The sequence below is a fragment of the Ranitomeya imitator genome, chromosome 6 (assembly GCF_032444005.1).
Source record: "Ranitomeya imitator isolate aRanImi1 chromosome 6, aRanImi1.pri, whole genome shotgun sequence".
In the NCBI taxonomy this organism is placed as follows: domain Eukaryota; kingdom Metazoa; phylum Chordata; class Amphibia; order Anura; family Dendrobatidae; genus Ranitomeya; species Ranitomeya imitator.
Window position 1 is genome coordinate 68,557,584 of NC_091287.1, and position 17,310 is coordinate 68,574,893.

Below are 17,310 nucleotides of genomic sequence, written 5' to 3' on the forward strand. Positions count from 1 at the left end.
AGAAAAAATCTTCTTCTTTCTTCGCCATGACTGATTATTAATTTTCAAAATGTTCAATTCACAGGTAAAATCTGTCCTTAGGTAATGGAGACTTTTCCATTGCTGAGTTTGGAGATGACAGTTGGTGGTCATAAAGTTCTATGGAACTAGCAGTAGAAGATCTATCTGCCTCTAGCTTTTCATATCACCATAAAAGTTTATCTGTCAGCTCCAATTTCAGTAATGAGAAAATCTGTCTTCACTAGTGTTGAGCATTCCGATACCGCAAGTATCGGGTATCGGCCGATACTTGCGGTATCGGAATTCCGATACCGAGATCCGATATTTTTGTGATATCGGGTATCGGTATCGGAAGTGTAAAATAAAGAATTAAAATAAAAAATATTGTTATATTCACCTCTCCGGCGGCCCCTGGACATCAGCGGGAGGATCCGGCGTCCGGCACGGCTTCTTTCTTCAAAATGCGCGCCTTCAGGACCTGTGGTATGACGTCCCGGCTTCTGATTGGTCGCGTGCCGCCCATGTGACCGCCACGCGACCAATCAGAAGCCGCGACGTCATTCCTCAGCTAAAGTCCTAGAATGAGCGCCTTTTAGGACCTGAGGAATGACGTCGCGGCTTCTGATTGGTCGCGTGGCGGTCACATGGGCGGCACGCGACCAATCAGAAGCCGGGACGTCATTCCACAGGTCCTGAAGGCGCGCATTTTGAAGAAAGAAGCCGTGCCGGACGCCGGATCCTCCCGCTGATGTCCAGGGGCCGCCGGAGAGGTGAATATAACAATATTTTTTATTTTAATTCTTTATTTTACACTTTAATATGGATCCCAGGGCCTGAAGGAGAGTTTCCTCTCCTTCAGACCCTGGGATCCATGAGGATACATTCCGATACTTGATGTCCCATTGACTTGTATTGGTATCGGATATCGGTATCGGCGATATCCGATATTTTTCGGGTATCGGCCGATACTATCCGATACCGATACTTTCAAGTATCGGACGGTATCGCTCAACACTAGTCTTCACTGAATACAGATTTTACTGCTTTTACCAATGAATTAAGAGTGAACGATGAGTCCGGGAAAAGAGAAAAATGTAGATTTCACTTATAATATATTTTACGAAGTTGCTTATTTTCATGTGTACTTGAAAAAATAAAATGATGGGTACTATTTGAAAATCATACTTAGAAACTTTACTGTTGCAACCAAAGGGTCCCTTTAACACTGAAAAGATGGCGCCATTCATCCTGAACCACATAAGTTTATCCTCAATAAGAAGTAAAATGAGCTTAGGGAGAGGTGACTTCTATATATTCTATAAGACATTGACCTTTTCCTGCAGTTTCATTAAAATTCCTTAATTCATGAGGCGTATTGCTTACAATAATGAGGAGAAGCAATGTCAAAGAACAGTATCCCAGAGCATATTCTCATTCAAAGAAAGTATTTAGATTGAGGATTTATACTGTGCACACCTATCAAGTCACAAGGCGTCTCTATATTTTTTCACTTCTGCATTTGCTTCTTGAACTGTTTTTTTGCTGGTATTATTATCAATAATACGTTTGGATTGTAGCAGCCTCGATCATTTCCAATATTCCATTTAATCAGTACCAGCAGGAAATTTATGGAGTTCTTCTGCATTGTAGTTTCAGCTATATTAGAGAAAACACAATCTTCCTGATGAAGCCATTGCGAAACATCTTGATAATTTGCATAACTTTTTTTTACAGACCTTGCGTAGCCTAATGCAGTTTTGCCTCTATAATTCAGTAAAAAGGTGAATTGTTCTGACTTCTCTTCTTTTTTTATGGGGTCTATTTTTTGGTTTTTATACAGAGCCAGTGAATGAGTGATTGATATTCTGTTTCTGTGTTTACTGGGTTACCATTGTAATTAGGTCCGTAGGCCTTTTAAGGCTTGCAGCCCCCTGAAAATGTCTGCAGCATCCTATTCTGCTAACACATGCTGATAGCTCCGCTATTGCCGGGTCTTGCCTTATAAAAGTACCTGTCTGACATCACAGCTCTGCCTTTCCAAGGTGTTGTCTGCACGCTAAGCTCTGCTACATGAACTTCCTGCTCGCCAACTCGTCTCTGCTATACCAAGATGCTGCTTGTAGATTGTAAGCCCATGAAGGCAGGATTCCCTCCTCCTCTGTACTAATATGTCACTCTGAGGTTGTTTACAGTACTTATATAACATATATATGCATTATGGGTAAACCTTTTTCAAAACCCTTAGAATTGATGATGCTTAAAAATCATCATCATCATCATCATCATCATCATCAAGGTGCTTGCCAACTGAGCTCCGTTGTACCAAATTGCTTTCTGCAGTCTTGCCTTTGCTAGTTGCTATATCAAGGAGGCTGCTTGACAACTTGTATCTAAGATGCCTGATTCTACACACTGTCTTGAGTCTTCAAAGTGCTGTCAACCCTCTTGACCTTCCTCTTCCAAAGTGCATGTCTGCATGTCCGGGTATCTGAGCCCCGTGCTATTCAGAGTATCCAGTTCCTCTGATCCTCAACTCTGCTGTATCAAAGCCTGCAGTCCGTGCTGCTTATTAGGGGTGGGTTCAGCCAGGGAAGAAGGAGGCATATGCCTCCGGGCAAGTCCTCTAACAGCTGCGTCACATTGCCTGGCCACCTACCGGCACTGTAGTAGCCGAGCTGGCACTGTGCCTTAAAATGGGTGGGCTTGTGGACCCAGCCTCATCATAGAATGGCAGACGTGGCTGTGTCTGTTAAAGAAACATCACAGAGTGCGCCGGTCGCCGCTCATGCCCATCGAAGAGGAGCTTCAAGCAATGGAGCCAGACAACAGATGAGCAACATAGCAGGTTAGCTCTGTGTTTCTGGTTTGGGAGGCCATTAAACTGTGTATAGGGGAGCTAATGGGACTAAGAAAAACAGTAATAAGTAAAACAAATTATTTATACAAAAATAAAAAAATATAAAAAAATATAAAAAGTTCAAATAACCCCCACTTTTGCCCCATTAAAAACAAAGCAATTTTAAAAATACACATATTTGGTTTCACAGTGTTCATAAGAGTCCCATATATCAAAATATAAAATAAATTAATCTGACTGGCAAACAGCGTTACAAAAAAAAATCTAAACTCCAGAATTAAGTTTTGGCTGCCGGAACATTGCAATAAGAGGCGATCAAAACACTGTATCTACCTCAAAATGGTATCAATGAAAACGCAAGCTCAGGGTGGTGCAAAAAATAATCCCCCACCAGCCTGACAGTTTTACTGAATAGTTAACTTGGAAAATAAAATAAAATAAAAAAAAAACAATTGTGGAATTGCACATTATTTGCAATCTCAACGCACTTGGAATTTTCTTTTTCCTGCTTTCCAATGAATAATATGATAAAATGAATAATGTCATTTAAAAGCAAAATTTGTATTGCAAAAAAAAAAAACAAGCCCTCATATGGCTATGTGGACGGGAAAACTAAAAAAGACATGGTTCTTGGAAGAAGGGGAAGAAAAATTGAAAATGAAAAAACGGAAATTTTCCGCAGCGTGAAGAGGGTAAAGGGGTTGTCCGAGTCATCTATGGGATTTCACACTGACTTTAACATGTGGCATCCTATAATTGTGTAATGTTATGATAGGGTTTGGCTTCCTTCTACACTCCCGGTGCTCCTCTCATGGTCGCTCATGTGCAAATTGCATAAAGATGATCACTAACTGACTGTTAAAACAGACGAATCCCAACAGAATCCTCATACTACATCACAATCTATTTCTTCGGAGAAAATAAAGTTTACAAAAGTTATTAAAAGCTGTAAGCTTTACATAATATTCAGACTTTTTCGGGGGAGAAGGTATGAAGCATGAATTTTAAAGTCACTCTGTTGTAGTTTCTTCTATCATTACAAGTCACATGCATAGAATGACGCTCCTTGGTCTACCCCCATTTTGTATACCACTTTCACGGCCCCCCTGATTGACTATGGTAGACCATGTAATATGATGTGATAACTGCAGGGTACTATGAGGAAGCCCATGCAACCAAGCTGAATGCCATTAGCCCGCTTTTTGAGTTTTGAGCAGTGTGTGAAATGGTGCCTGATAATTTTTGGACCAATCTTTGCAAATCAGTTATCATAATTTGAATTTGCGGGGATCTGGAAATTTCAATACATTTGACTCAAAGTGGATCCTCCACAGATTGATCCGCTCATCTCCACTGTTCCACGTATGCAAAAGAAACACCACCAACATTGGTACCAGCCTTCTGGGCAGTATTATTATCAAATTAAGAGACATAATTGACCTCATTTGCCTCCAGCAAGCCTATTAGTGGGAAGAAAGAAGATGGCAAAATGGAATGAATGTCACATTAGTCATCACAGCAAGTTAATGTTACCTCTGGCAGCGACACCGTAAGTTTGAGTCAGTGTTCCGTAAAGGATGGTCACAAACAATTAAGAGAGATAATTTTAGATGATTTTTTTTTAATAAAAAAAGTATGAGAAGTTTGTCAGAGCTTTTTGTTATTAAATGGGCTTCTGTTTACCATCAGCCACCATTTGCTTTAATATCCAATGTGTGACGTAAGTCTCTCGTTTGGAAGAGGCTAAATATTAAGCTGCTCAAGTACACGTGGAATGGATGGATTACAGTATAAATGTATTGCTATGTCTCATACAGCAATATAGTAGCACAGATCCTGCTGAACTCTGAAACCCAAGTATCTATTTTCTATGTTAATCATTTGATGATTTGGATAATAAGAGGCTTAACTGCAAGATTAGAGGTCTACTAGAAGTTACACAGTCCCAGGACTTGGTGCTTATACATTCTTTCCTTGTTTTGTTAATGCAAATGAAAATCTGTTGCTAATAATGTTTTAGCGGCACAAAAATTTAATTTGGATTTCTCAAGCTTTTCTTATGAAAATGAAATGATAAAAAAATAGTAAAATAAAAAGGTTGAGAAAGATATAATCATAAAAAAACAACTCAAAGCAAAATGCTCTAACTTGGAAATGCTGAGCATCTGGCACGTCTCGGCTTGTTTGATGCGCAGCTGAGATGAAGAATCTTCTTAGTATTTTGTTATTTTGTAGCCTGCAGCACCGTGTATTCTCTAGGCTCTTATTTTTCTGCTATTTCGCTAGGAAAGTCAAAAGAAAGATTTGGAAAACTAATAACACATTTCCTCTCCATCTATTGCTTCTTACTGGACTAAATGTTTAGCCTTAGTTCATCCTTTCAATTTCATGGACATATTAAAGGCTTCTTGACATGATCTTCCATTTGTTTGTCCTTATTTGTTTGACTTTTGGATCTGTAAATGAAAGATATAAATGTGGTCTATAAACTCAATGTGTGAGGAGACTGCATGGCTCTGATAGGAAGGGAACTATCAGTTTGGTCATGCTTACATAAGTCTAAAGCACATTAGAGTAGACGAACGAATCTTTCGACACTCTGGGTTAGGAAGGTTCCAAAAATGAAATTGTGTCATTCACATGAATTATAAAATTGAAGATCTCCATAGAAGTAGCCTTACACATGTGCCAATCTGAGATATCATGAACTATTGTAATAGGGTAAAGTTTCACGTAGTGGTCATCGTTGGACAATGGAACGCCCAACAGAAGATCTTATGAAATCTCTTTTACGCGACCTCTTAAAAATCAACATTGCATTGGCTATTAAATAATTAGATGTGTAAATGGACTATGAATTGTTAATGAAACCATGGGGCCATTTAAAATCATTCGACAATTTACATAAATTTTCTAAAAATTGAAGGTTGAGCTGCAAGAATTTTCATGATGGATCGACGTTTGGGCCCATTTTGATTGAGTGGTAATTACTTCTTCACAAGTTGAGACCCAACTAGGAACAATATTTAATGTTTCAAAAAACAATCCCTAGGAAAAAATATGTGATGCAGGATGTGTGAAATGCAGGTCATTGCTTAAAAGTTTAAAAGTCAGACAGGGCATGTTAGTGCTGCATGCACAATGAGGAGGGTCATCAACTTGCAAAGTCTACCATCTGAAGCATGTATCCCCCCCCATACAGTACAGACCAAAAGTTTGGACACATCTTCCCATTTAAAGATTTTTCTGTATTTTCATGACTATGAAAATTGTACATTCACACTGAAGGCATCAAAACTATGAATTAACACATGTGGAACTATATACTTAACAAAAAAGTGTGAAACAACTGAAATTATGTCTTATATTCTAGGTTCTTCAAAGCAGTCACCTTTTGCTTTGAAGACTGCTTTGCACACTCTTGGCATTCTCTTGATGAGCTTCAAGAGGTAGTCACCGGAAATGGTTTTCCAACAATCTTGAAGGAGTTCCCAGAGATGCTTAGCACTTGTTGGCCCTTTTGCCTTCACACTGCGGTCCAGCTCACCCCAAACCATCTCGATTGGGGCCAGGTCATCTGGCATAGCACCCCATCACTCTCCTTCTTGGTCAATTAGCCCTTACACAACCTGGAGGTGTGTTTGGGGTCATTGTCCTGTTGAAAAATAAATTATGGTCCAACTAAACGCAAACCAGATGGAATAGCATGCCGCTGCAAGATGCTGTGGTAGCCATGCTGGTTCAGTATGCCTTCAATTTTGAATAAATCCCCAACAGTGTCACCAGCAAAGCACCCCCACACCATCACACCTCCTCCTTCATGCTTCACGGTGGGAACCAGGCATGTAGAGTCCATCCGTTCACCTTTTCTGCGTCGTACAAAGACACGGTGGTTGGAACCAAAGATCTCAAATTTGGACTCATCAGACCAAAGCACAGATTTCCACTGGTCTAATGTCCATTCCTTGTGTTCTTTAGCCCAAACAAGTCTCTTCTGCTTGTTGCCTGTCCTTAGCAGTGGTTTCCTAGCAGCTATTTTACATGAAGGCCTGCTGCACAAAGTCTCCTCTTAACAGTTGTTGTAGAGATGTTTCTGCTGCTAGAACTCTGTGTGGCATTGACCTGGTCTCTAATCTGAGCTGCTGTTAACCTGCGATTTCTGAGGCTAGTAACTTGGTAAACTTATGCTCAGAAGCAGAGGTGACTCTTGGTCTTCCTTTCCTGGGGCGGTCCTCATGTGAGCCAGTGTCTTTGTAGTACTTGATGGTTTTTGCAACTGTACTTGGGGACACTTTCAAAGTTTTCCCAATTTTTCAAACTAACTGACTTTCATTTCTTAAAAGCAATGATGACCACTCGTTTTTCTTTACTTAGCTGCTTTTTTCTTGCCATAATACAAATTCTAACAGTCTATTCAGTGGACTATCAGCTGTGTATCCACCAGACTTCTGCTCAACACAACTGATGGTCCCAACCCCATTTATAAGGCAAAAATTCCCACTTATTAAACCTGACAGGGCACACCTGTGAAGTGAAAACCATTTCCGGTGACTACCTCTTGAAGCTCATCAAGAGAATGCCAAGAGTGTGTAAAGCAGTCATCAAAGCAAAAGGTGGCTACTTTGAAGAACCAGAATATAAGACATATTTTCAGTTAATTCACACTTATTTGTTAAGTATATACAGTGGGGAAAAAAAGTATTTAGTCAGTCAGCAATAGTGCAAGTTCCACCACTTAAAAAGATGAGAGGCGTCTGTAATTTACATCATAGGTAGACCTCAACTATGGGAGACAAACTGAGAAAAAAAAATCCAGAATATCACATTGTGTGTTTTTTTAACATTTTATTTGCATATTATGGTGGAAAATAAGTATTTGGTCAGAAACAAACAATCAAGATTTCTGGCTCTCACAGACCTGTAACTTCTTCTTTAAGAGTCTCCTCTTTCCTCCACTCATTACCTGTAGTAATGGCACCTGTTTAAACTTGTTATCAGTATAAAAAGACACCTGTGCACACCCTCAAACAGTCTGACTCCAAACTCCACTATGGTGAAGACCAAAGAGCTGTCAAAGGACACCAGAAACAAAATTGTAGCCCTGCACCAGGCTGGGAAGACTGAATCTGCAATAGCCAACCAGCTTGGAGTGAAGAAATCAACAGTGGGAGCAATAATTAGAAAATGGAAGACATACAAGACCACTGATAATCTCCCTCGATCTGGGGCTCCACGCAAAATCCCACCCCGTGGGGTCAGAATGATCACAAGAACGGTGAGCAAAAATCCTAGAACCACGCGGGGGGACCTAGTGAATGAACTGCAGAGAGCTGGGACCAATGTAACAAGGCCTACCATAAGTAACACACTACGCCACCATGGACTCAGATCCTGCAGTGCCAGACGTGTCCCACTGCTTAAGCCAGTACATGTCCGGGCCCGTCTGAAGTTTGCTAGAGAGCATTTGGATGATCCAGAGGAGTTTTGGGAGAATGTCCTATGGTCTGATGAAACCAAACTGGAACTGTTTGGTAGAAACACAACTTGTCGTGTTTGGAGGAAAAAGAATACTGAGTTGCATCCATCAAACACCATACCTACTGTAAAGCATGGTGGTGGAAACATCATGCTTTGGGGCTGTTTCTCTGCAAAGGGGCCAGGACGACTGATCCGGGTACATGAAAGAATGAATGGGGCCATGTATCGTGAGATTTTGAGTGCAAACCTCCATCAGCAAGGGCATTGAAGATGAAACGTGGCTGGGTCTTTCAACATGACAATGATCCAAAGCACACCGCCAGGGCAACGAAGGAGTGGCTTCGTAAGAAGCATTTCAAGGTCCTGGAGTGGCCTAGCCAGTATCCAGATCTCAACCCTATAGAAAACCTTTGGAGGGAGTTGAAAGTCCGTGTTGCCAAGCGAAAAGCCAAAAACATCACTGCTCTAGAGGAGATCTGAATGGAGGAATGGGCCAACATACCAACAACAGTGTGTGGCAACCTTGTGAAGACTTACAGAAAACGTTTGACCTCTGTCATTGCCAACAAAGGATATATTACAAAGTATTGAGATGAAATTTTGTTTCTGACCAAATACTTATTTTCCACCATAATATGCAAATAAAATGTTAAAAAAACAGACAATGTGATTTTCTGGATTTTTTTTTCTCAGTTTGTCTCCCATAGTTGAGGTCTACCTATGATGTAAATTACAGACGCCTCTCATCTTTTTAAGTGGTGGAACTTGCACTATTGCTGACTGACTAAATACTTTTTTGCCCCACTGTAATTCCACATGTGTTAATTGATAGTTTTGATGCCTTCAGTGTGAATGTACAATTTTCATAGTCATGAAAATACAGAAAAATCTTTAAATGAGAAGGTGTGTCCAAACTTTTGGTCTGTACTGTATGTGGATAGTTTAATTTGCTTATAAAAGGATTACAAATTATTTTTAAAGGGAATCTGTAATCAGATTTTTGCAATAATATGAGAAAAGCATAATGTAGGGACAGAGACCCTGATTGAGGCAATGTGTCACTTATTGGGCTGAATGCTGTAGTTTTTTTTAAATCATAGTTTTTTCAGTAGATTATCATTAGAGGACTAGTAAAGCTGCTGCCATGTAGTCCTCCATATTCATGATCTCTGTATAACCCCGCCCACACCACTGATTGGCAGTTTTCTGCCTATGCAGAGGGTACACAGAAAGCTGCCAGTCAAAGGTGTGTGTGGGGTTATACAGAGCTCAGCATTCAGAGAACTGCTAGATCTGCAGCAGATAATGAGTTGTTTTATCAACGTTCTAGCAATTATCCCAGTAAGTGACACTTTACTAGAATCAGGGTCTATGTCCCTACATCATGCTGCTCTCAGATGGGAAAGCAAAACATCATGACAGATTTCCTTTAAAAAAAAAAAAAGTAAAAATGACATTTCTCATCCTTGTTTGCCAGGCTTAATGAAGTGTTATCTAAAATTGCATCTTTTTTTAAACACAGATGTGTTGCTTAAAATGTGAGCAGGCAGCAATATTTTAGAGATGTCTTTTCTATTGCTTTATATAGAACATATTCATCTACAAATTAACACTGATCATTCTGCTCATATCGTGTACACATCGCAAGTTGCTATAGTGACAACATTTTGATGATTCCCTACATTCCAGCTTCTCTTTCCTCTTCTGCCATCTATGAGTGAGAACAGTTACCTATAGTATGTTGACACCTTGTACAATACATATACAATATATATATATACATACACACATATTATATACATACACATACAGTATATATGCACACACATTATATATATATGTACATATATATATATGCATACATATATACACACACATATATATGTACATATACATACACACACACATTATATATACATACGCATACATATACACACACACATTATATATACATACACACAAACTATATATATACATATACACACATTATCTATACATACACATACATTATATATGCATATACAGTGGGGCAAAAAAGTATTTAGTCAGTGAGCAATAGTGCAAGTTCCACCACTTAAAAAGATGAGAGGCGTCTGTAATTTACATCATAGATAGACCTCAACTATGGGAGACAAACTGAGGAAAAAAAATCCAGAAAATCACATTGTCTGTTTTTTTAACATTTTATTTGCATATTATGGTGGAAAATAAGTATTTGGTCAGAAACAAACAATCAAGATTTCTGGCTCTCACAGACCTGTAACTTCTTCTTTAAGAGTCTCCTCTTTCCTCCACTCATTACCTGTAGTAATGGCACCTGTTTAAACTTGTTATCAGTATAAAAAGACACCTGTGCACACCCTCAAACAGTCTGACTCCAAACTCCACTATGGTGAAGACCAAAGAGCTGTCAAAGGACACCAGAAACAAAATTGTAGCCCTGCACCAGGCTGGGAAGACTGAATCTGCAATAGCCAACCATCTTGGAGTGAAGAAATCAACAGTGGGAGCAATAATTAGAAAATGGAAGACATACAAGACCACTGATAATCTCCCTCGATCTGGGCTCCACGCAAAATCCCACCCCGTGGGGTCAGAATGATCACAAGAACGGTGAGCAAAAATCCCAGAACCACGCGGGGGGACCTAGTGAATGAACTGCAGAGAGCTGGGACCAATGTAACAAGGACTACCATAAGTAACACACTACGCCACCATGGACTCAGATCCTGCAGTGCCAGACGTGTCCCACTGCTTAAGCCAGTACATGTCCGGGCCCGTCTGAAGTTTGCTAGAGAGCATTTGGATGATCCAGAGGAGTTTTGGGAGAATGTCCTATGGTCTGATGAAACCAAACTGGAACTGTTTGGTAGAAACACAACTTGTCGTGTTTGGAGGAAAAAGAATACTGAGTTGCATCCATCAAACACCATACCTACTGTAAAGCATGGTGGTGGAAACATCACGCTTTGGGGCTGTTTCTCTGCAAAGGGGCCAGGACGACTGATCCGGGTACATGAAAGAATGAATGGGGCCATGTATTGTGAGATTTTGAGTGCAAACCTCCTTCCATCAGCAAGGGCATTGAAGATGAAACGTGGCTGGGTCTTTCAACATGACAATGATCCAAAGCACACCGCCAGGGCAACGAAGGAGTGGCTTCGTAAGAAGCATTTCAAGGTCCTGGAGTGGCCTAGCCAGTCTCCAGATCTCAACCCTATAGAAAACCTTTGGAGGGAGTTGAAAGTCCATGTTGCCAAGCGAAAAGCCAAAAACATCACTGCTCTAGAGGAGATCTGCATGGAGGAATGGGCCAACATACCAACAACAGTGTGTGGCAACCTTGTGAAGACTTACAGAAAACGTTTGACCTCTGTCATTGCCAACAAAGGATATATTACAAAGTATTGAGATGAAATTTTGTTTCTGACCAAATACTTATTTTCCACCATAATATGCAAATAAAATGTTAAAAAAACAGACAATGTGATTTTCTGGATTTTTTTTTCTCAGTTTGTCTCCCATAGTTGAGGTCTACCTATGATGTAAATTACAGACGCCTCTCATCTTTTTAAGTGGTGGAACTTGCACTATTGCTGACTGACTAAATACTTTTTTGCCCCACTGTATATACATATACACACACTATATATATATATACATACATATACACACACATTATATACACATACATATACACATATATATAAACATACACACATGTTATATATACATACACATACATATACACACATTATATATACATACACATACAGACTATATATACATACATATACACACACATTATATATACATACACACATGTCATATATACATACACATACATATACACATACACCGCACACATACACACACACATTATAAATACATATACACACTGTTAGGACTGGCGGAACGCACCAAGACAGATGATAAAGGTGCGTTCGCAGTCCGGGGTCCACCGTGCAGGTGGAGACCTGCTGCTAGTAATTGGCAGACAATATGGCGGTACACTAAAGTATACACGCGTGGGTTAAACCTCACCCAGCGTGAAGAAAGCGATCCTGTTAACTCACAGGACCGCAGTACCGCACTAGAGCGCGAGCAAGTGGTCAGCGGACTTAACCCCAGAAGGGATTGAAGCCCGATTAGACCCTTGCTGGCGTAACACCGCAACTGGGTGTGTAGAGAACCTTAGGACAAATATGTGCACAAGAGTGCGAGCGATGCCGCACTAACGGACGCCACTAACCACCCAGACTCGGGTATGGAAAGCGCAAGGCAAGCGCACGGCGCCGTACTGGCAGGCACAGCTATAGGACGCTGAGATGTGTGTATCGTGTAGATGGCAAGTCGGGCGCTAGATAGCTACCATCATCCGCGAACAGTCAACAACACTAGGGAGGGATATTTAGGAGCTTTCATCCTTCGACATACATCCATCTACACACACACATAATAACAAGACAATACTAGCGCATGGCCGTGCGGTCATGCGCAGTTTATATAGGAGCAGCACAGGAAGTGGCCACAGCACTTTTGCCCTTCTAGGACCTGCCAAGAGGACCAATGGAATGTGCTGCAGAGCCTGAGCACATGACCCTCGATCTCCAACGGGAGACCTTACGCTGGGCATGCTCAGTACATGCAGACAAGGACTTAGTCCCAGAGAAGTCCGCTCGCTGCTGACCAGTACTGACTTTAATGGCAGAGACTGGAGAAGCAGCACTAACTCTCTGAACAGAGTGAGAATGAGCAAGACGCTGGGACCGACGTCCTTGCTGAGCAGGCTCCACTGCGGCTGGACAAGAATGGGAGACCGCAGCGGAAGTGGCTCGAGATTCCCCCAGTGCAGAAGCGGGAACTCGACCCCTAACATTACCCCCCCTCCTAGGGCCCCCCCCTCCTTGGGCCTCGCTACGTTCAAAGGCAGCAATGAGCTGCGGAGCCCGAATGTGCTCCACAGGCTCCCAGGTTCTATCCTCTGGACCATGACCCTTCCAATCCACCAAATAAAATTTTTTGCCACGTACCACCTTGCTTCCCACAATAGCATTCACCTCAAATTCATCCGTGGATGAACCCGATGTCCCAGCAGATGACTCAGAAAACCGAGACAAGCGAACGGGCTTTAAGAGGGAAACGTGAAAGGTATCGGTGATACCAAGGCGTGGAGGAATGGCCAAACGGTAAACCACAGGGTTGACCTGTTCCAGAACTTTAAACGGGCCAATGTAGCGAGGAGCAAACTTAGTGGACTCAACTCGCAGCCTGATGTTACGGGCGGAGAGCCACACTAAGTCGCCGGGAGCAAAGACCGGAGCGGGGCGCCGGTGTGTATCAGCCGAAACCCTCATTCTCTCCTTGGAGGCCCGGATAGCATCCTGTGTGCGGTCCCAGATGTCACGTGCCTCCACCGCCCAGTCTGCCACCCTAGAATCGGTGGAGGACACGGGCATGGGCACAGGGACACGCGGATGCTGGCCGTAATTAAGGAGAAAAGGAGTTTGACCAGTGGAATCGGCTACGGCGTTGTTCAGGGCAAATTCCGCCCAAGGTAGCAAAGATGCCCAGTCATCCTGCCTAGCAGAGACGAAATGTCGCAAATATGTCACCAGAGTCTGGTTGGTTCTCTCCACCAACCCATTCGTCTCGGGATGGTAAGCAGAGGAGAGGTTTAACTCTATGCTGAGTAAACGGCAGAGCTCTCTCCAAAACCGAGATGCGAACTGGGGACCCCGATCGCTGACAATTTTATCAGGCATACCATGCAAACGGAAAACGTGTTTAACGAACAACACCGCCAAGGCCCGTGCTGAGGGTAACCGAGGAAGCGGCACCAAATGCACCATCTTAGAGAAATGGTCAGTGACAACCCAAATAATGGAGCAGCCACGCGACTTGGGTAGACCCACCACAAAGTCCATTCCGACCATCTCCCAGGGCCTGTCTGCCACCGGTAGAGGGTAAAGCAACCCAGCAGGCCGTTGCCGAGGAGACCGATTCTGGGCGCAAGAAACGCACGCCTGAATGTAGTCCCTGACATCTCGGGCCATATGCGGCCACCAGTATGTTCTCGCCAAAAGCTCTGATGTCCTCTTGGTCCCAAAATGCCCCCCCACTCTGGAGGAGTGAGCCCAAGAGAGAACCTCCGGTCGCAAGTTAGCTGGCACGAAAGTCTTGCCCGGGGGCACAGACTCTAGCGAAACCGGAGCTACAGTTCTCAGGCTCTCAGAAGGGACAATAAGCCGAGGCTCCTCCTCCTCCTCCTCAGATGACACTACGGAGCGGGAGAGAGCGTCGGCACGAACGTTCTTCTCCCCGGAGAGAAAATGGAGAGTAAAATGGAACCGGGAGAAGAACAGGGACCATCTAGCCTGGCGAGAATTCAGCCGCTGGGCCGTCTGTATATACACCAAGTTCTTGTGGTCAGTGAAGACTTGGAAGGGAAAGCGAGCTCCCTCCAAGAGGTGTCTCCACTCTGAAAAAGCCAACTTCATGGCTAGCAACTCCCTGTCCCCGATGGAATAATTTCTCTCCGCTGGTGTGAAGGTCTTGGAGAAGAAGAAGCAAGGATGCTTCCGACCTTGAGCATCCTTTTGGAAAAGGACTGCTCCAGCACCAACGGATGAGGCATCCACCTCCAAGATGAATGGTTTATCTACATCGGGGCGATGTAGGATGGGAGCGCTAGCGAAGTGTGACTTAATCGAGAGAAAGGCCTTGGAGACCTCCTCTGACCACAACTTGGGATTTGCTCCCTTCTTGGTGAGGGCGACCAAGGGAGCTACCAAAGTTGAGAAGTGTGGAATGAACTGGCGATAATAATTAATGAACCCCATAAAGCGCTGCACCGCTTTAAGAGAATGGGGTTCCTGCCAGTCCATTACAGCCTGTAGCTTGGCAGGATCCATAGCCAAACCCTGGGCAGAAATGATATATCCAAGGAAAGGCAAGGACTCCTGCTCAAACACACACTTCTCCAACTTAGCGTAGAGGGAGTTTGCCCGTAAGAGGTCGAAGACTTTGCGAACATCTCTCCGATGGGAGTCTATATCTGGAGAGTAGATGAGAATGTCATCCAGATAGACTACGACCGAGGTGGTGAGCATATCCCGAAAGATGTCGTTCACAAAGTCTTGGAAAACGGCTGGGGCATTACAGAGCCCAAAGGGCATCACTAGATATTCATAGTGCCCATCCCTGGTGTTAAAAGCCGTCTTCCATTCATCCCCCTCACGGATGCGAATCAGGTTGTAAGCACCCCGCAGATCTAACTTTGTAAATACCTTTGCTCCCCGTAGCCTATCAAAGAGCTCAGATATCAGGGGTAATGGGTACTTGTTCTTTACGGTAATGGCGTTAAGACCCCTGTAGTCGATGCATGGACGTAAGTCTCCAGTCTTCTTCTGTACGAAGAAGAACCCAGCCCCTGCCGGTGACACTGACTTCCTAATGAATCCTCTTGCCAGATTCTCCTGAATATACTGGGACATTGCCTCCGTCTCCGGGAGAGATAACGGGTAGACTCGACCCCGGGGAGGCTCAGCACCAGGCAAGAGGTCAATAGGACAGTCATAGGGGCGGTGAGGCGGAAGGGTCTCCGCAGCTCTTTTGGAGAACACGTCTGCATGGGACCAATAGTGCTTGGGGAGAGAGGAAAGATCTGCGGGTACCTGTGTAGTAGCAACCTGAACGCACTCCCTCTGACATCTACCCTCACAGGATTTACTCCATCCCAAAATTCTCCCAGAGGACCACTCAATATGAGGAGAATGGTAGCGAAGCCATGGCATCCCCAACAGGACCTCATCAATTCCCTCAGGAATGACTAATAGGGAGATTATCTCCTGATGTGATGGAGACACAGATAGGGTGAAAGGAATGGTTTGGTGGGTAATCTGTGAAGGTAGTGTTGACCCATTTACCACTCGAACGGTCACTGGCTGGGCGAGCATCACCAAGGGTATTGCGTGACGCTGGGCAAAGGCGGAGGACATAAAGTTACCCTCTGCCCCAGAGTCCAAGCATAGCTCGACCGTGAGAGTGGATGGGCCTATGGTAATTGTCCCCTTGAAGGACAACTTTGAGGCAAACGTCGCCGTGTCTAGTGTACCTCCTCCAACTGCCACTAGACGCTGACGTTTCCCCGACCGCTGAGGACTCTTGGAGGCAAGACGTCCTGACTGCTGGCAAACATGACGAACCTTATGTGCACGAGCGGACTGAGACTTGGATCCCGCTCGTGTCACCTCCAAGGTCTCATGTGACTCAGATGCCTGGACTGGAGATTTCAAAGGTTTGGCGAAGGTAGGAGCCAGCCGAAACCTCTGCCTACACTGGGCTCGTTCCAACCTCCGCTCGTTAAAACGGAGGTCTATACGAGTAGAAATAGATATTAACTCCTCCAGTGTGGCAGGAATCTCCCTAGTGGCCAGAGCGTCCTTAACATGGTCAGCCAGGCCCCTCCAGAATATGGGGATAAGGGCTTTATCCGACCACTCCAGCTCGGAAGCTAAAGTACGGAATCGGACGGAAAAATGGCTGACCAAGGACTCACCCTGAGTTAATGCCAGTAGTTGGAGCGCTGTATCATGGGTGAGTTGAGGTCCTAGAAAGACCTTTTTCAGCGTGCCCAGAAACAACGGAGCACTCTGCACCACATGATCATCACGCTCCCACAGCGGCGTAGCCCACTCCAACGCCCTGCCCGACAACAGCGAGACAATAAATCCCACCTTAGCCCGCTCTGTAGGAAAACGTGCAGCCAGGAGCTCGAGATGGATAGAGCACTGGCTCACGAATCCACGACAATGTTTGCTCTCTCCAGCAAACTTGTCAGGTAGTGGGAGACGGGATAAAGTCGGAGCAGGGGTGGCAGTGGACAAACTGGCTGCGGCTACACTTGCAGCCTGCACAGCTACAGCAGTGACATCCACAGCTGAGGTTGTACGCTCAAGAGCCGCCAACCTTCC

At 43.8% G+C, this 17,310-nt stretch overlaps 1 protein-coding gene across 3 annotated transcripts in view; it reads right to left on the reverse strand.

Annotated features, from left to right (window-relative positions):
• DPP6 (dipeptidyl peptidase like 6) overlaps positions 1-17,310 on the reverse strand; it is a 1,887,605-nt gene that overhangs the window by 425,959 nt on the left and 1,444,336 nt on the right. The window lies entirely within an intron of this gene.